Source organism: Pristis pectinata, chromosome 25 (assembly GCF_009764475.1).
Source record: "Pristis pectinata isolate sPriPec2 chromosome 25, sPriPec2.1.pri, whole genome shotgun sequence".
Lineage (NCBI taxonomy): Eukaryota > Metazoa > Chordata > Chondrichthyes > Rhinopristiformes > Pristidae > Pristis > Pristis pectinata.
Genome location: NC_067429.1, coordinates 11,005,252 through 11,021,646, shown reverse-complemented (window position 1 = coordinate 11,021,646; position 16,395 = coordinate 11,005,252). Strand labels below are relative to the sequence as shown.

Below are 16,395 nucleotides of genomic sequence, written 5' to 3'. Positions count from 1 at the left end.
GAAATTGATATCCCCTTGGAATCTGATTTTGCTCTTGCCATAATGGGGTGAAAACCCTTTCTCTACAACATATGCAAGGAGCTCCCATTAAGTAATCTTAAATCTAAACCATTCCATTCCCTTGTTTGGTGTTTGATGACACAGCACACAGCATTTGTTTGGAATAGGACCATCCAAAGAGTCTGTAAACGTGGAAATTCTCTGAAATGGGAAGATTTGCCTTAATGAAGTCCCCAGGATCTGAGATTAATGGAAGTTATTGCAGATGAGCAGCAGAAATTTCAGTCAGTAACTAGCCTATACCATTCCTATTCTACAAGTACTTGGTCTGTACATTGTCTGAAGTGGCATAGCTGCTCCACCCCCCATTGACATCTTTTCTAAGGTCTTCAAACTGGGGTCCATTAGCCGTTGATATCTTAGCATTATTCGTTTATTATTTAATTGTTTTCGTATATTTCCATTTCTCCGTACTTGCTGAAGTACCAGTCTGTTATTTATATTGTTTGATAGTAATGAAAATGGGACCTTTAAATATTCATTTTTTATGATCTTGATATTTCAGTGGTCCTCAGAAGTGGATCAAGTTTTAAAGGGGTACCCCATATGCAGCAAAGTTTGGAAACTTCTAATTCATAGGAATTGGGTGTTGCTAGCAAGGCCAGCATTTATTGTTCATCCTGAATTGCCATCAAGATAAGATAAAATAAGCTTTATTTATTAGTCACGTGTACATCAAAACACACAGTGAAATGCATCTTTTGTGTAGAGTGTTCTGGGGGCAGCCCGCAAGCGTCGCCACGCTTCCGGCGCCAACATAGCATGCCCATAACTTCCTAACCCGTACATCTTTGGAATGTGGGAGGAAACCGGAGCACCCGGAGGAAACCCACGCAGAAGGTGGTGATGAGATGCCTCCTTGAACCACTGCTATACTGGTAATGAAGGTACTCCCATGGTATTGTTAGGTCGGGGCTTACTGAATTTTGACTCAGTGGTGATAAAGGAACAGCAATAGATTTTTATGTCAGGATGTTCCCCTACCACTGCAAAAGCTTGAGCATCATAAAATTCACCAAACAAATTACTTCCATGCTCTCATTATTACTTGCCTAATGATTTCATTCCCTAAGTAATTCAGTATACAACTGGATTCTTAGTTTGACTAATTGTATTATAGATTTTAATTCACAAATTATTGAGTCATTAAATTCATGAAGAAACAGCCAGCACTTCGTTTGGAGGCAGCCTGCTATCGGGGCTGCCTTGGACATTTGGTGGCTATCTGGCCAGATTCTTAGTGATTCAACTCTAACAGTTCATAGGAAACCTCTCAAATTGTTAGGAAGTTATGGGCATGCTATGTTGGCGCTGGAAGCATGGCAACACTTGCAGGCTGCCCCCAGAATACTCTATGCAAAGGTGCATTTCACTGTGTGTTTCGATGTACATGTGACTAAGAAAAAAAATATGGTTGAATTCCAGCCTCCTTGCTGAAGTTCTGGTTGGCATGTACACTTCCTCCTAATCTGATGGATGTGAGCCAAGTTACTGGCATTCTGAGTCGTAAGTGCCCCAGCCTGGATGTAAGTGATGGCTGGTGACTTTGAGTAGAAGTGACTCAACCATTTTCTGGTGAGCCTGTGGGCTTATTGTGAAGATGTACCCTAGTCATTGGTCACATAGAGGAATGTAAGATTTTGTTTCTATGTACAAAGGGAAATGTCTGATTCCTAACACTACATTGAGATCGTTGTTTTCTCTAGTTTCTGCCGCCTCGTAGGCAGCTGCTCAAGGTTGAGGGTGACTTGTTTTCACTCCAGTTTTGAGGTGAATACCCTGTCCTATGCAAGATACCCAGACTGCCACAAGTGGGGCAGGTGATGCTTGATGGGACAGGTGTCAGAGTTGCCCAGTTCGTCCTGTGCTCTGTCTGCTGTTTATGCTTAGTCATATAGAGTAATACAACACGGAAACAGGCCCTTTGGCCCAACTCATCCAAGCTAGTCCCATTTGCCCACATTTGGCCCATATCCCTCTAAACCTTTCCTGTCTATGTATCTGTCCAAGTGTCTTTTAAAATTTGTCATCGTACCTGCCTCAACCACTTCCTCTGGCAGCTCGTTCCATATACACACCACCCTCTGTGTGTAGAAGTTGCTCCTCAGGTCCCTTTGAAGTCTTTCCTTCCTCACCTTAAACATAATATTCCTTCACAATCTCCCATCAGAAAGAGTCAAAGTGTTTGGTGTCTCCCTGCCAATTTGAGAAGTCTCAGGCCAGGGGTTAGTGATGATGCTACATTTTTTCAAGAAGGATTTGAGGATGTCCTTTAAGTGTTTTCACTGTCCCCTGGAAATTGCTTACCGTGATGGGGCTAAGAGTAGAATGCTTGCTTAGGGACTCACATATCAGGCACACAGCTGATGTAACCCCAGCCATGAAACCTGGTTGAGCATGATCACAGCCTGGATCTTAGCCTGGGAGAAGACACTAACGTTCATACTAACAAATTAGACATGGTTGGCATTTATATGAATCTTTGTCCCACACCACACAGGTATATCTATTTGCTGCAATGTGGTATATAATAACCAAAGCTCCCCTGTATGACACTGATGCATTGACATCATGCAGGACACTGGATGAACATTTAACCAGGAGCTAGATTCAGAAACACATCTGCCATTATTTTTCTCGTCACTAACTATTCTCATTTAGTCTGTGAGCTTGTTCAAAAATTTGTTCTGCATTTCATGTTCATTACTACGGTATTGTTGTTGCTGATGGTTAGAGTTTGATTAGTGATAATGCACAGAATGAATATATACACAGAGAATGAAAGGAACTGTTATAATCAAGAAGCTTCAAGATGAATAAGGCCTGGACTTGGTACAGTTAGACCACTTGTGACAAGTTGGAGATTTGTGTTGTACAATTTTTGCCAAGTATGTGGAGAATGATAGTGCCAATATTAACAGATCGGTATTCAATGCTGGGAATTGGATGGAATTTAGGGAGGGACAACTGGAAAACTGGGTTTCCCAATATGCAGTGGAATTTCCAATTCCTGAGCACACATTTTTCATTCCCACCTAGAATACAGTCTGACTGATAGCCTAAGTTCACAGCCAGTCTGAGAGACTCGCTGATCACACATACCATTCTCTATCATTAGCCCATGTCATCCATATGCCCAGCATCACAGCCACAGAAGATGCTGGCAGGAAGCCTAACATTGGTAATGGTGAGGGGTGTGTAATGTGGGAATATGATGCCTGGTCTAATCCCAGGCATTTCGATGCTGGGGACTGGATAGGGGCTCCAATTCCAATTCAAGGAAAGCAGTTAGGCTTGGAGGTGGTGGTGAAAGAGAGGGGTGGTAGTGAGGAGAAGCACACACCTGTTCCTCCTGGCCCACAGGTAGTTCTATAAAAACATGGGCCTCTCCAGCCACCTTGTCTCCCTTGAAATGTCGGGTTTCCCAAACCCTGGTTAACAGGGCACACCATAGTTAAACCTATGAGACATTAAAACTGAAGATGCCAGCCCCCAAAAACAGGTGGGTTGGTGGGGGAAAGAGGAGAGGTTAAAGTTCAGTCCCATTTGCTGTATAATGACCAATCATTTGCCACAACAAATCATGTCCTCTGCGAACTGCGGAAGTAAATCTTTAGTTGTTTTTCGGAGCCCCTGTTGTTAAAACGAGCAGTTAGTGAGTCAATATCAGCAGGAGTGAAGTGGGTAAGAGTCATGGGTCAGGTGTAGTGTTAGGAGGGAGAACATCTCATTGGGAGGTTCCCCAAGGAAATTATAAAGAATAGAAAGATTTATTTTCACCTGGCCGAAGATTAGAAGGCACGTACTGAAAATTGGCAGAGGCAAGCCTTAAGAAAAATTCTGATAAGATATCTTTATTAGTCACATGTACATCGAAACACAAAGTGAAGTACGTCTTTTGCGTAGAGTGTTCTGGGGGCAGCTCGCAAGCATCGCCACACTTGCAGCGCCAACATAGCATGCCCACAACTTCCTAACCCGTACGTCTTTGGAAAGTGGGAGGAAACTGGAGCACCTGGAGGAAACCTACACAGACACAGGGAGAATGTACATACTCCTTACAGACAGCCACCAGAATTGAACCCGGGTCACTGGCACTGTAATTGAAAATTAACAAGGTACAAGAACTTGCCTACAAAGCTTAACTCAAGATGATAGGCAGAAATCCTGAAACTTTCAGGAGGGCAGTGGTGTTTTAGAAAAAAAATAAGGAATAATGAGAAGGATTGTGAGGTGCTTGTGACGTCATCAGTCATAGTAAAGGAACTACTCTGCAGATTTATGGAGGGATTAAAAGCCTGGAATGAAAAACATGGGCATGTGTGTCATGCAAATAATCGGTTTGCCAAGTGACGCAAAGCAAATTATCAGTAGAGTGGTGGGAATAATAATGTTCCCAATACAGCTTTGAGATCTTTTTTGTCATTATATCACCTTGACAGGTTAAACCAGGCTGAATTTATACGCTGTATAAGCTTGTATGTTTTAACCAACTAAGACCCAAATAACAGTACAATCTGCGCATCTACACGGCATACCATTGGCTGTTTTGGTAACGTGCCGGTGCAGCAAATTCTCAATGGAACCCAAACCCCAAAGAGGGCATTCGATGCTGCTGATTGGCTGTTACATACACCAGTCAAGTAAAAAATGGGGTTTGGGAGCACAGCAGGGTGCAAGGCTTGACGTATTTCGGCATGCAATGCAGTGTCTTTGTACCCACTCATAGAAGTCACCTTAAAATTTAGGACACAGCATGAAACCCATCTGAAGCCATTTTTCCCACCTATTTCTTTGCTTCCCAGACATTTTTCCCACCTTCTATCTATACTGGAACCAGAACCAGGTTTATAAATGCTGATACCATTGTCTATGCCAATCCTAATGCTTGGAGTTAAATCTAAACGGTGCTCCAAATGGTGACAGGTGCCTCTAATCCTGGAGGTGGTTCATCTCCTTCATTTCAACTCTTGCATACTGAGTTGTGGTGGGTTTTGTAACCTCATCTCCACTTCTAAATCAGTTTGCTTTGCAGGAATGCTTAGCACAAAAACCTACAAGGGCTGTTTCCGATGTTCCCTACAGCGGTATCCTGCCGACCAGAATTCTACTCCTTCCGGCCTCATCATTCCCACTGGATCAGAGTGTGAACCACCCTTCCATCATTTAAATAAATCATGGAACCATCATGCCGGTGCCGTGATGAGTGCCATTCACCTCAGTCCTTCTGCCTTCTTCACCCAACTCCCCAGAGTTAAAATCAGGACTAATGAATGACAAGTGAATCAGTCTTGGATCAAGAGGAGTATTAAGATCAGTGAAGCAGAAAGTTGTAGAGAGAGTGTCACTGTGTGGTTTGATTTAGCCAACAGGCCTGTCCCTCCCATCTGTCTCTGATTGGCCACAGTGACATCCCATCATCAGAAGCTCCATAATAAATATCCCAACACAGCAGAGATGTCTGCTTGGCAGTGAGGTGACTCCACAGAGAGTGGCAGCTTTTGCAGTCATAGACTGTTTCAAAATTTTGGAAATTGCATGAAATAAAATGCGGTTATTTGAAGGTTCCCTGGATATTGTTGCAGTCTTTTACTGAAATTCAAAACCAGCAATTATCCTTCTCCAAAAGGGGGAAGAAAACTGCAGATGCAGGAATTCTAAAACATAAAAAATTGCTGAAAATGCTCAGCAGGTCAGCAGCATTGGTGGATGGAGAAACAAAGTCAATGTCCAGATGAAGGGTCTCAATCCAAAACATCGACTGTCCATTTCCCTCCGCAGATACTGTCTGACCTTCAGTTTGTCTTTTGCTCCAGATTCCAGCGTCTGTAGTCTCTTGTGCCTCACTGTTTCAGGTCAATGACCTTTCATCTCACACATTTATTCTCTTATGATCCCATTTGGGGTCCCCTCCCTTCCCATTGGATACACCTTCGCACTTTCTCAGTGGGCATTTGTCTGACCTCTAGCACTGGTTACAGACAACCTTATTAACTCAATATGGGAACTTCCCATTCTTCTTCCAGCATTTATTGTCCATCATGAGGTTGGGAAATCAGTCAGGTGGGGCTGGATGAGGAGGAGTGCAAGGTGTCAGTGCTAACGACACAACCTGTTGCCAAGGCTTGAAGAGATAAGGAAACGGAAGATAGTGTAACGCAGTCGAGTTTTAGGGTCATGTCAGAGGAAGCATCAAAGGGAGCCTGCCAGAAGCCCAACAGCCCAACTTGCTCTTTGTGAAAGAAGCAAATTAACCCTGGGGCTTAATCATCATCCTCTCATCATCATTAGTTTCACCAGTCTTTAACTCTGAGCAATGGAGCTTCAACTTCATTCTGAATACCACTTCTTCCCTTGGTGCTTAGTAACGTCACTGCCAACACTGCAGGGCTTGTCTCAAAGACCACCTGCACACAGGTGTATGGTTACCCTCTGATTGAAATCCGAACAATGCATTATTGATTCGGACTCTGATCTGTGGTTAGGAGCCGTGGAGGGTGTTACCTTTTCATGTTTGACTTTGGATTCCTGTCCATAGTAAAAAAAATGTTTACGTTGCAGATAGATTAAAGAGTTTCATGTCACCAGTGGTTTATTCAGGCCTTTGTGGTGTCTTTTTCGTGAACCTTTGCATCCAGAAGCTGCTGTGCATATTGCCAGGAGGAGCAGTGTTCTAACATGGAACAGGAGGTTTTAACAATGATTTGATTCACTGCTGTGTGACTAAGACAAATAAAAGGCTTTGTTTTTTTTACTTCTTTATTTACATGTATATTGCCAGGGTTGTCGTATTTTGTGGCATACAGTTACAGCCAAAACACCATTGCTCAAAGTGACATTGTGAAGATCTCAATCTTCTTTCATCGCAACATGGTACGTCACAGAGTCCTGAATGAGACACTACAATAAATGAAAATGTGCCACTTTCTGTGAGCAGCAGTCAGGAATGTTGCTCCTCCCAAGCTGCACGAAAAGAGATTGAATTTACTAGCTCTGTATTCTCTAGATGAATGAGAAGAGACCTTATAAAACATAGAAATCTCAGGGAAGATACTTCCCCTGACTGAGGAGTCCAGAGACCACAGAATAAGAGGTATGCCATTTGAACCTCAAAGTTCAACAATAGTTTCTTCACCACTGCCATCAGGTTCTTGAACCGACCTGAAAAACTGTAACACTACCTCAGACTATATTGTTTTCTTCTATCTCTCAATCTCACACTACTGTTCTTGTTTATTTTGCACACGTGTACATAATTTATGTTAATTTAAGTTTATGTTAACTTATGTTTGTCCTTGTCTTGTAACGTACTGTGCTGCTGCTGCAAAAATCTAGTTTTCATGGCATTTATACCCTGGGTATGTATGCCCATGGCAACAATAAACTTGAACTTGAACATGCCACTTAGTATTGGGACAAAGAGAAATTTCTTCATGCAGAGGGTGGTGAGTCACAGAGGACCACAGTGGCTCAGTCACTGAGTTCATTTAGAACATAGATCGATGGATTTCTGTATATTAAGGGATAAAGGGATACTGCAGGAAGGCAGTGAGGCAGAAGATCAGCAGTGATCTTCTTATGTTCTTACATCAGTTAAGTATGCCAGTGCTAATGCACATTTAATCCTCCTTGGCAGAAACGACCACAAGTCATAGGTCATGATGGATGGACAAATTCTGCTGTAAATTTCACTGTCCGCCATCTGTAACTAAATTGTAAGCACCAGTACAAAGGACCTGTGAAAGATGAAATGGGAGAAACTTGTCTGGTCATGTAGGCAGCCGAAGAAATCAAATAGATTCCACTGCTGGCCAAGATTCTTACAGACTTTTAGTATCAGCAACCAAAGAGAACTTCCTCCCCAGAATATTTCCCAGTGTTTTTTTTAGCCCAATTTAGACAGTTACAATATTGAAATGATGATGTCATGACAGGTAAATTTTATTCAATCTTTCCAAGTATTTTTGTGATCTCCCCTAAGTGTTGGAAACTCCTGTCAAACCTTGAGTGCTTCGGAAGTGACAGGTGGATTAACAAGCCAAGTGTGGGCAGATGTGCCAGGCATCAATTAATGCTAGTTACCAAGGAATGCTGCTGAAGCAATGCAAATAGATTTCAAGAGACTCTAATTGCTTGTGTTTCTTACAAGGGAAGGATGGTGTGAGAGGAGGGGCTCAAGCAGATGTGTAGAGAAAGGGATAGGCTTTGGAAACGCTTGAGTATTTTGTTCAGTTAAAAATTCCAGTGTCCTTTTCAAGAGTTCAGGAAAGGGTGAGGGACACTCATGGAAAATGCCTTTAAGTTTTGTTTTCTAATCAGAATCACCTGGTTGGGTTTCATGAGGAACTTGACTCAATTAAAAAATGTCCATCTATTTTCCCATTTAGCGTTTAGCAGATTCAGTTGAGGCTGTGCATTAGCTACCCCTGCTGTTTATTTTGTTACTATGTTGTGCATCAATTTTTTGTAAGTTTATTTTGCTTTTCTGTATTTTATTTGCATGAATTGTGCTTGAATAAACAGATAGATCTAGAAATCTCAATCATATACTGTATGTGTTGGCTCTTGACTACCTTCTGTGAAGCCCTCTAGAATAAATGCTCAAAATTAGCATCAGAAACAACAACTTCCATTTATATAGCATCTCTAAGCTGGAAGAATAATGTCCCATGCACTTCATAGGAACATTGTCAAAAAAGACAGTAGGACAGATGACTGAAGGCTTGGTCAAAGGGGTAAAATTAAAGGAATGTCTTTTCAGAGAAAGGAAACATGGAGATGCAGGGGTGTCAGTCGTGAGTTTCAGAGCCTAGTCTATGGGCAGCAGAAGGCTCAGACACCAATGGTGGAGCAGATAAATTCAGGGATAATCACAAAAGCCAGCATTGGAGAGAACTGGTATCCTAGGTATCTCAGTGATGCGGGCTGGTGGAGATTAAATAGGGATGGGGAAATGCAATGGAGGAATTCAGAAACAAAGGCTGAGAATGTGAAAGTTGATATACTGCTTAGCCAGGAGCCAATATCAGCCAGTAAGCCTAAGGTTAATGGTGAATAGTACTCAGTTCAATACAACATCCAAACAGCAGAATATTTAATAAATCTTTTACTGCTACAGCAATTCTTCAAAATACAGCTCTTCCTTATAACAGTGCCTCGGTGAGAACGTTATTACATGTAGGATCATAATTGTTCCTTTGATCTTCTGATTTCATACTTCTGGCATCAGAAGATGAAAGTCTAAAGTTACCAAAAGGGTTAAACCAGACTGTGCTTCAAAGCCTTTTCTATTCTTTAATACACATGTAGAGTTAATTAGAACTAGATAGTTTTGATCTTTCTTATTTGAAGCATGTGCCATCTTTTCCTACAGCCTCTGTAACATTGTTGATGTTTTCTTTTTCTTCATCAAATAATTCTTCACACATCAACTTTAATAGACCCTGGCACCAATGCAGGGGGATTAACCAACATAGGTGCCTGGAAATGGATTGCTTAGTACAGTGTTTTTGTTCACTTAGTGATTCAGTTTTAATGAAAATTAAAACGTGGTGGAAATTTGGGTACTTACAGCAAGTTATATGAAGTCTGCAATTTTACTTCCAAGTCCCCAACATGGACCACAAGTCTGATGAGCTACCACAGTGAGGAGCCTAGACATGTGCCATGCTTTGTATGACAGGTGTGAATGTGCAATGTTCCATTCAGATGGACATTGCTGCACCACCTGAAATTTGTTGGTCTTCCAGTACAACAAGATGTCCATAAAGGAATTCTGCTGATTCGCACTTTCCAGGCTGCAGGAGTATGTGTCTCATCACCAGAGCTCACCAACAAGCACCAAGACCTCGCTTGGCTAGCAGTGAAAGGGGCCCTGCCTGTCAGGTCCTTCCTGCTCAGTTGAAGTTCCCCTCCCAATGCACACTTCCCTCAGGATGGCTACAATGAGGACAAGACAATCACCCACCTCTTTGTGGACTATGAATTTGCAAAGAAGGTCTGGAAAGAGATGTAAGGGTCCTTGTCCGGATTCATCCTGAGCAGCAGCTTAACAGAGGACCCTCTGATCTATGTACTGTTCCCAGAGATGCATACCGAGACAAACATCAAGTGCTGCTGGAAGATCATCAACTCAGTGAACGATGGACTTTCGTCTGTCCAAAATCTATTGGTCTTCCAGTACAATGAGATTTTCATAAGGGAATGCTGCTGACTGGCACATTGCAGGCTGCAGGAGTACGTGCTAAGGGATGCACTGAAGCTTAATGCAGCCAACGCAGAGCCTTTGTAGGGAATGGCTGCAGTCTGAGGTCTTTTTGGCACTAGACATTGAGGTGCTAGGGCTGCCGTAGAAGCCTCTCAAACACTTGAAGTTTATATCATCCCAGGAGGCCACTTGAGAGGCAAAAGTGTTCTGTACACAGAATGTGCAAACTCTACCAATGTATAGAACTTAATAACACTATGAATGTACAGACTGAACAGCACAATGAATGTAAGGAAAGCCATGCACTGTTTTTTTATATTTCTTGTATATATTTTATTAATAAAATTTATTTTTGAAATAAAACAAAATGGAACAGACTGAAAGTGAACAATGAGGTTGAGAAGGAAATTACAGCAAGCAGAATAATTGTATTCATTTCAGAGAGATTGGAACAAACTCTCAGAAACATAGAAGAGGAGTAGCGTTGGGCAGATTGGGTTTGTGTTGCAAGATCTTGAAAACAATTGACTCAGACCAGGCCAAGACTGTTTTGTGATCTATCAGTGCTAAAAACTGCTAAGTGCTTGGTTATTTAAATAGTGCTTTGATTTTATGTTACAGTTTACTATTTGTTATAAATATAATATTCTTTGATGTATCAAACTTTCAAGGAGACGTATAAAATCCATTAACTCCTCTCTGAACTACTGATTAGACACAAAACAATACTCAGTCGCCACAGGAGAATGCAAGTCGATAAATTCATGTCCAGATGAGAAGCGTTGATAAAGGTCCCTCCCTGCTGAGGATTCTGCCTCCAGGGGAAAGCAGACAGGTTTCACGGAAAATGGAACAGGTTTCTGAATTTAATGAACAGTGGGGGCCTTGTCAGTTTACTCACTGAAACCAGCCCCATTGAAACTAGCAAATGGAAGCTGGATTAGAGCTGGAATCTGTGCACAGTCAGAGTAAATTCTGTACATTTTTGCTTTGAATCTGTCCTAGCTTCAAGGAAACCCAATCTTGTGGGATTTGCAAACTAGAACAAATTGGGAATTAGTACAATTTAAATATTTTCCTTATTTTGTGACTCAGGTCACCCACTCAGACTGGTATATGAACTAAATTGCTAGGAACTGCAGAGACTGTTGTGTTTGCAAACGGTGCAGTCATTTTATATGAACCAGTGTCCCAGAAACAACAATAAACCAAACACTATGTGCTGGGGTTCTACCTGTTCCTGATGTTGCAAACGATGAGCCTAGCCGTGTTGCAGCACAATGTTTTATTCAGTTGAACCTGTCCTTCATAGATAAATTTCTGCAGAAAGACACCTTTGACCACATCCATCAGGCGGTGATCATCACGGAACATCCTGAAAACCATGCAGGAGAAAATGGTGGCGGACCCTGGGGGACGGACCCCCAAGCAAAGTCAATTGGCAGAAAGACTGATCGCCAGAGCTTGCAATCAAGCACCAAGACTTTGCTTGGCCAACAGTGCAAGGGTTGCTCCCTGTCGGATCCATCCTGCGAAGCCTGACTCTCAATTCCACCACACGCTGCCCTCAAGAAAGCTGTGGTGAGGGTTAGCTGATCGCCCAGTTCTTCGTGGACTGTGCATTTGCAAAGAAGGTCTGGAGAGGAACGCAGTGGTCATTGTCGAGGTTTGCCCCAGGCAGCTGCTAACAGAGGACACTGTGATCTACAGGCTGTTACCATGGACACAGACTGAGACAAAACCAACTACTGCCGAAAGATCATCATCTCAGTGAAAAGCACACTTGTAGACATCTCCAGTGGAAGAAAATATTCCCAAACAAATGGCATTTTCAAGGGTGCAGGAGATGTGCTGAGGGATGCACTGAAAAATAGGTGCAGCCACACAAAGTTTCTGTAGGAAAGGCCACAATTTAGGGGTTGTCTCACCACCAGATACCACTGAGTTCTGTGCAATAAACTCTCAACCTACACTGGTGGAATGCTTGAGAAAGAAAAATTGATGCAATATTTACCTAATGTAAATATCCTAATGGTATATAACGATGAGCAAAATAGAGTGAATGGCAATTAAGGAATGCCCTGTATTTTATAAATAAAGTATATTTTTTGAGGAAAAAAGCAACAAAATGAATGAACATTCAACCCACCTTTTTTTGTGGTATTGGTTGCTAGTACTGGAGGAGGAGGAGATGTGTGAACAGGTGGCATGTGTTCACTCTTTGCCAGTGTTATTACCTTACAGCAGTTGTGTATTCTGAAGTGCTGTATATTGGCTGGTGATTTTTGTCCCAGTGACTACAGTGTGAGGGGTAGGGACTGCAAGGACACCCTTAAGCAGGTCAAGAAAGAACTCAAGTTAAATCACAGGTGTGACTTGAAGGCGGCATGTAAACCTCAAGCCATGGAAACGGCTTCTTCCCCTCTGCCATCAGATTTCTGAATGGTCCATGAACCCATGAACACTGCCTCGTTATTCCTTTTTTTTGCACTATTTATGTATTTTTGAAATTTATGATAATTCTATGTCTTTGCACGGTACTGCTGCTGCAAAACAACACATTTCACGTCATATAAGTCAGTGATAATAAACCTGATTCTGATACTTCCCCCCATAAAAACTCACGTCAGCATTAAAGTGGTTTTGGGCCAGTGGGCCATATTGGCTTAGAGTGAGGTGCCCAAGCTCTGATATTGTCCTGCACAGGAAGTTCATCCAGGGTAGAATGAGCTTTCCACAGGAAAATAATTTTCCTCCCTGCTTTCCCAGCACTGTGGAAGGTGAGGTTCATAAAGGAATGTCTGGAAGTTCACTCCCAGCCAGTAACACGCCACATGATAACGGCAGTCTGATGCATTCCACTTCTGAGGATCCAGAAGTGTACCATGATTGGGTTGATGATAAAACAGCAGATGAATATATTGTTACAGGAATTCTAGACCTACATTTCTCCCAGGATGTTTGGAGTAATTTACGGACAATTATATTTCAGTTTGGGGAAGTCCCGGCCAACACAGAGTCTCCACAAGCCCATTAGTCAGTGCCCCAGCTATGACCTCTGCTTACCCATTGTTAATCTTCCAAACACCTCTAGGTTACTCTTTGAAACTAAAACCCACTGCTTCCTTCCCTTAAGCCAATTCCTCATTCATCTCCTTCAGTTTCTGCCTTTAGAAACTGTCAAAAGCCTTCTGAAAGTGTCAGGTTATTCAAGTGCAGAGAGAATGAAACACCTGCCTGAGACTGGCAACATTCCCAGTCCCCAGCTGCACCAACGTTAGTGGTGGCCTCCCCTCCTCCCCTCCTACACAAGGTAATGTGCCTTTGGAGGCCACACCTAGGTAGCTCACACCAGCAAGTCACCTGTTCCACCAATGGTATTAGTTCAGAACCTTTCCATGGTCAGTATCATGGAGAAGTAAACAAGATGATTCCAGAACTGAGCCAAGAAGGTTTATTTATATCTATGGCATGACTTTGGGGGATGAGATATACAGAGAGCAAAATGCAGCACCATTGGCTGAGACCACCTCTGCCACAAAAAAATAGAAAGATTAGGAGGGCAGAAAGAACACAAGTTAAAGCTGTGGGTGTGAAGGACTCCCATGATCCAAGTTTAGTGGCTGAGCTTTGGTTCTGAAAATTGAAGGCAGATCATTATCTGAATGGTGACAGATTGAGGCAAAGGGAAGATACAATGAGATCTGGGTGTCCTTGTGCACCATAAAATTGAGCGGGGCCCTACTCAACATTTTTGGTAATCTTTAACTGACTTTATAGACAAATTCTAAAACTAGAGCCAAATAGAGAGGTCACTTGAGGTTATTGAGAATGGCACTCACATGAGAATTAAGTAGATTGCATGGTTGAGCTATGAAGCAAAGTAGGTATTCCATCTCATCCAGATTCCAAAAGGTTCAGGTTGGACATTTTCATTATTTTTAAATTCTGAGGTTTACAATCCACCAGATAGGAATCAGTGAACAATGCAAGATGTATATTTGTTATTCATTCAGTTAATAGCTCTCTGAAAGTGGCTACACAGGTTGGTAGGGCGATAAAGAAAGCATATGGCATGCTTGCCTTCATTAGTCAAGGAATTGAGTTCAAGAGTTAGGAAGTTATGCTGCAGATTTATAAAACTTTAGTTAGGCTGCATCTGGAGTATTGCATTCAGTTCTGGTCACCCCATTATAGGAAGGATGTCAAAGCTTTGGAGAGGGTGCAGAAGAGGTTTACCAAGATGCTGCCTGGATTAGAGGATATGTGCTATGAGGATAGGTTGGGGAAACTTGGGTTGTTCTCTCTGGAGTGGCTGAGGGGAGGTCTGATAGAGGTTTATAAGATTATGAGAGGCATAGGTAGAGAAGACAGCCAATATCTTTTCCCCAGGGTTGAAATGTCTAATACCAGAGGGCATGTATTTAAGGTGATAGGGGGTAAGTTCAAAGGAGATGTGCGGCGCAAGTCTTTCACACAGAGAGTGGTGGGTGCCTGGAATGCGCTGCCAGGGGTGTTGGTGGAGGCAAATACAATAGGGGCGTTCAAGAAGCTCTTAGATAGGCAGGTGGATGTGAGGGAAACGGTAGGATATGGACATTGTGTAGGCAGAAGGAATTAGTTTAGTTGGGCATTTTATTACTAATGTTATTGGTTTGGCGCAACATTGTGGGCCGAAGGGCCTGTTCCTGTGCTGTACTGTTCTATGTTCTATTCAGGAAATGGGCATCAATGTTAAAGCTAGCATTCATTGCCCAGCCCTAATTGTCCTTGAGAAGGTGCCAGTGAAGTACCTTTCTGCATGTGTTGGTGGGAAGGAAGTTCCAAGATTCAGAAACTCAAGCACTATATATTTCCAGTCAGGGTGACATGTAACTTGGACTGGAACCCACAGGTGATGGAGCCCCATGTACTTACTGCTCTTGCCCTACCAGCTGGCAGAGACCAAGGGTTTAGAATGGTCCTGTCAACAAAGCAGGGAGTTGGGGAAAGCACACCATTTTCAGACAGTATTGTCCTTTGGCAAAACTCTCTTCATTTTATTCTGAAGTATGTATTTCATGCATGGGCATAACATGTGCACTGTCACATTGTTTTCAAATTGACCTGATACTTTTACAGAGGCAGCCTCAAGGCTGGTATCCACGGAGTGTGGCAGAGTGCAGGAGAAATGTCTGCTGGTCCTGCAGCAGTTGACTTTTCAAGCGGAAGGATTGCAGGTTTCACTGACCACTGATTATATTTCCTTGTGGTGGAAATGACAAGAAGCAAGGACAAACAGGCACTCAGCATCAAAACCCCTGTAGCATAGTCACCATGTTACTTACTGCACTGGCATCAATAAGCTTTGAGAAAAATTGTGCATAAGCCAGCATGCTTTAAGGTTGTGCAATCATATCTCAATCACTCCCACCACTGCAGATAACAGACTGTGACCATTAGTAAGCAGCAATTTTCTTTGAAGAATCACCATTCACTTCATCAAGGTGTTGTACAACTGGGTAGAAGTTCACCCTGGGTCACATATTGTGAGGGAGTTGTGTGGTGATGGCTTCTTGTTTTCCTCCCCTTGTGAAATTTGGCTCCATTGACACCAGTGGAACTGAACTATGGAAGGTTGGTACAAAACATACATGCCTCATTACAGATCCTTGGTTTGAACCTCAAGTCACAACCACAACCCTTGTGTCCAGAAAATAACACATGAGGCATTATAAAGTCCCTTTCGTGTTATTTAAAATGTCAGTCAGACCTCTGTCCTCTTAACTTTCATGTAAGCCGTCAGAGACTCCGTTTTGCAGTTCTCTGCCCCATTTCCTGTTCCCACAGACACTGACGCACATGTAATTTTATGTATAGGTCTCTGTCTACAACCAATTAGAGGCTATGATTGTTGTGAAGGAGTATATCTTTAAGTAGTCAAATCTTTTTTTAAAATCCAAACCAGAAAGGTAGCAGACTAGCAGCTTGCTGTGCTAACATGCTGAGTGAAGGTAGGAGGCAGATTGGCAGGTACGTTGCCTCAAGCAGTTCTTGTGCACCTTCAAGCTGCCAGCTCGAGAGCACTGTAGCAGAAGCTCGGGAAAAGGTCATTGACCTTTCAAGTCACATGGGTCTAGCTTGCAGCG

General features: G+C 42.6%; 1 protein-coding gene across 1 annotated transcript in view; it reads left to right on the top strand.

The window, feature by feature from the left end:
- The window catches only part of znf385c (zinc finger protein 385C), a 157,835-nt gene that overhangs the window by 76,631 nt on the left and 64,809 nt on the right, over window positions 1–16,395 (top strand). The gene's annotated exons all lie outside the window — the stretch shown is intronic.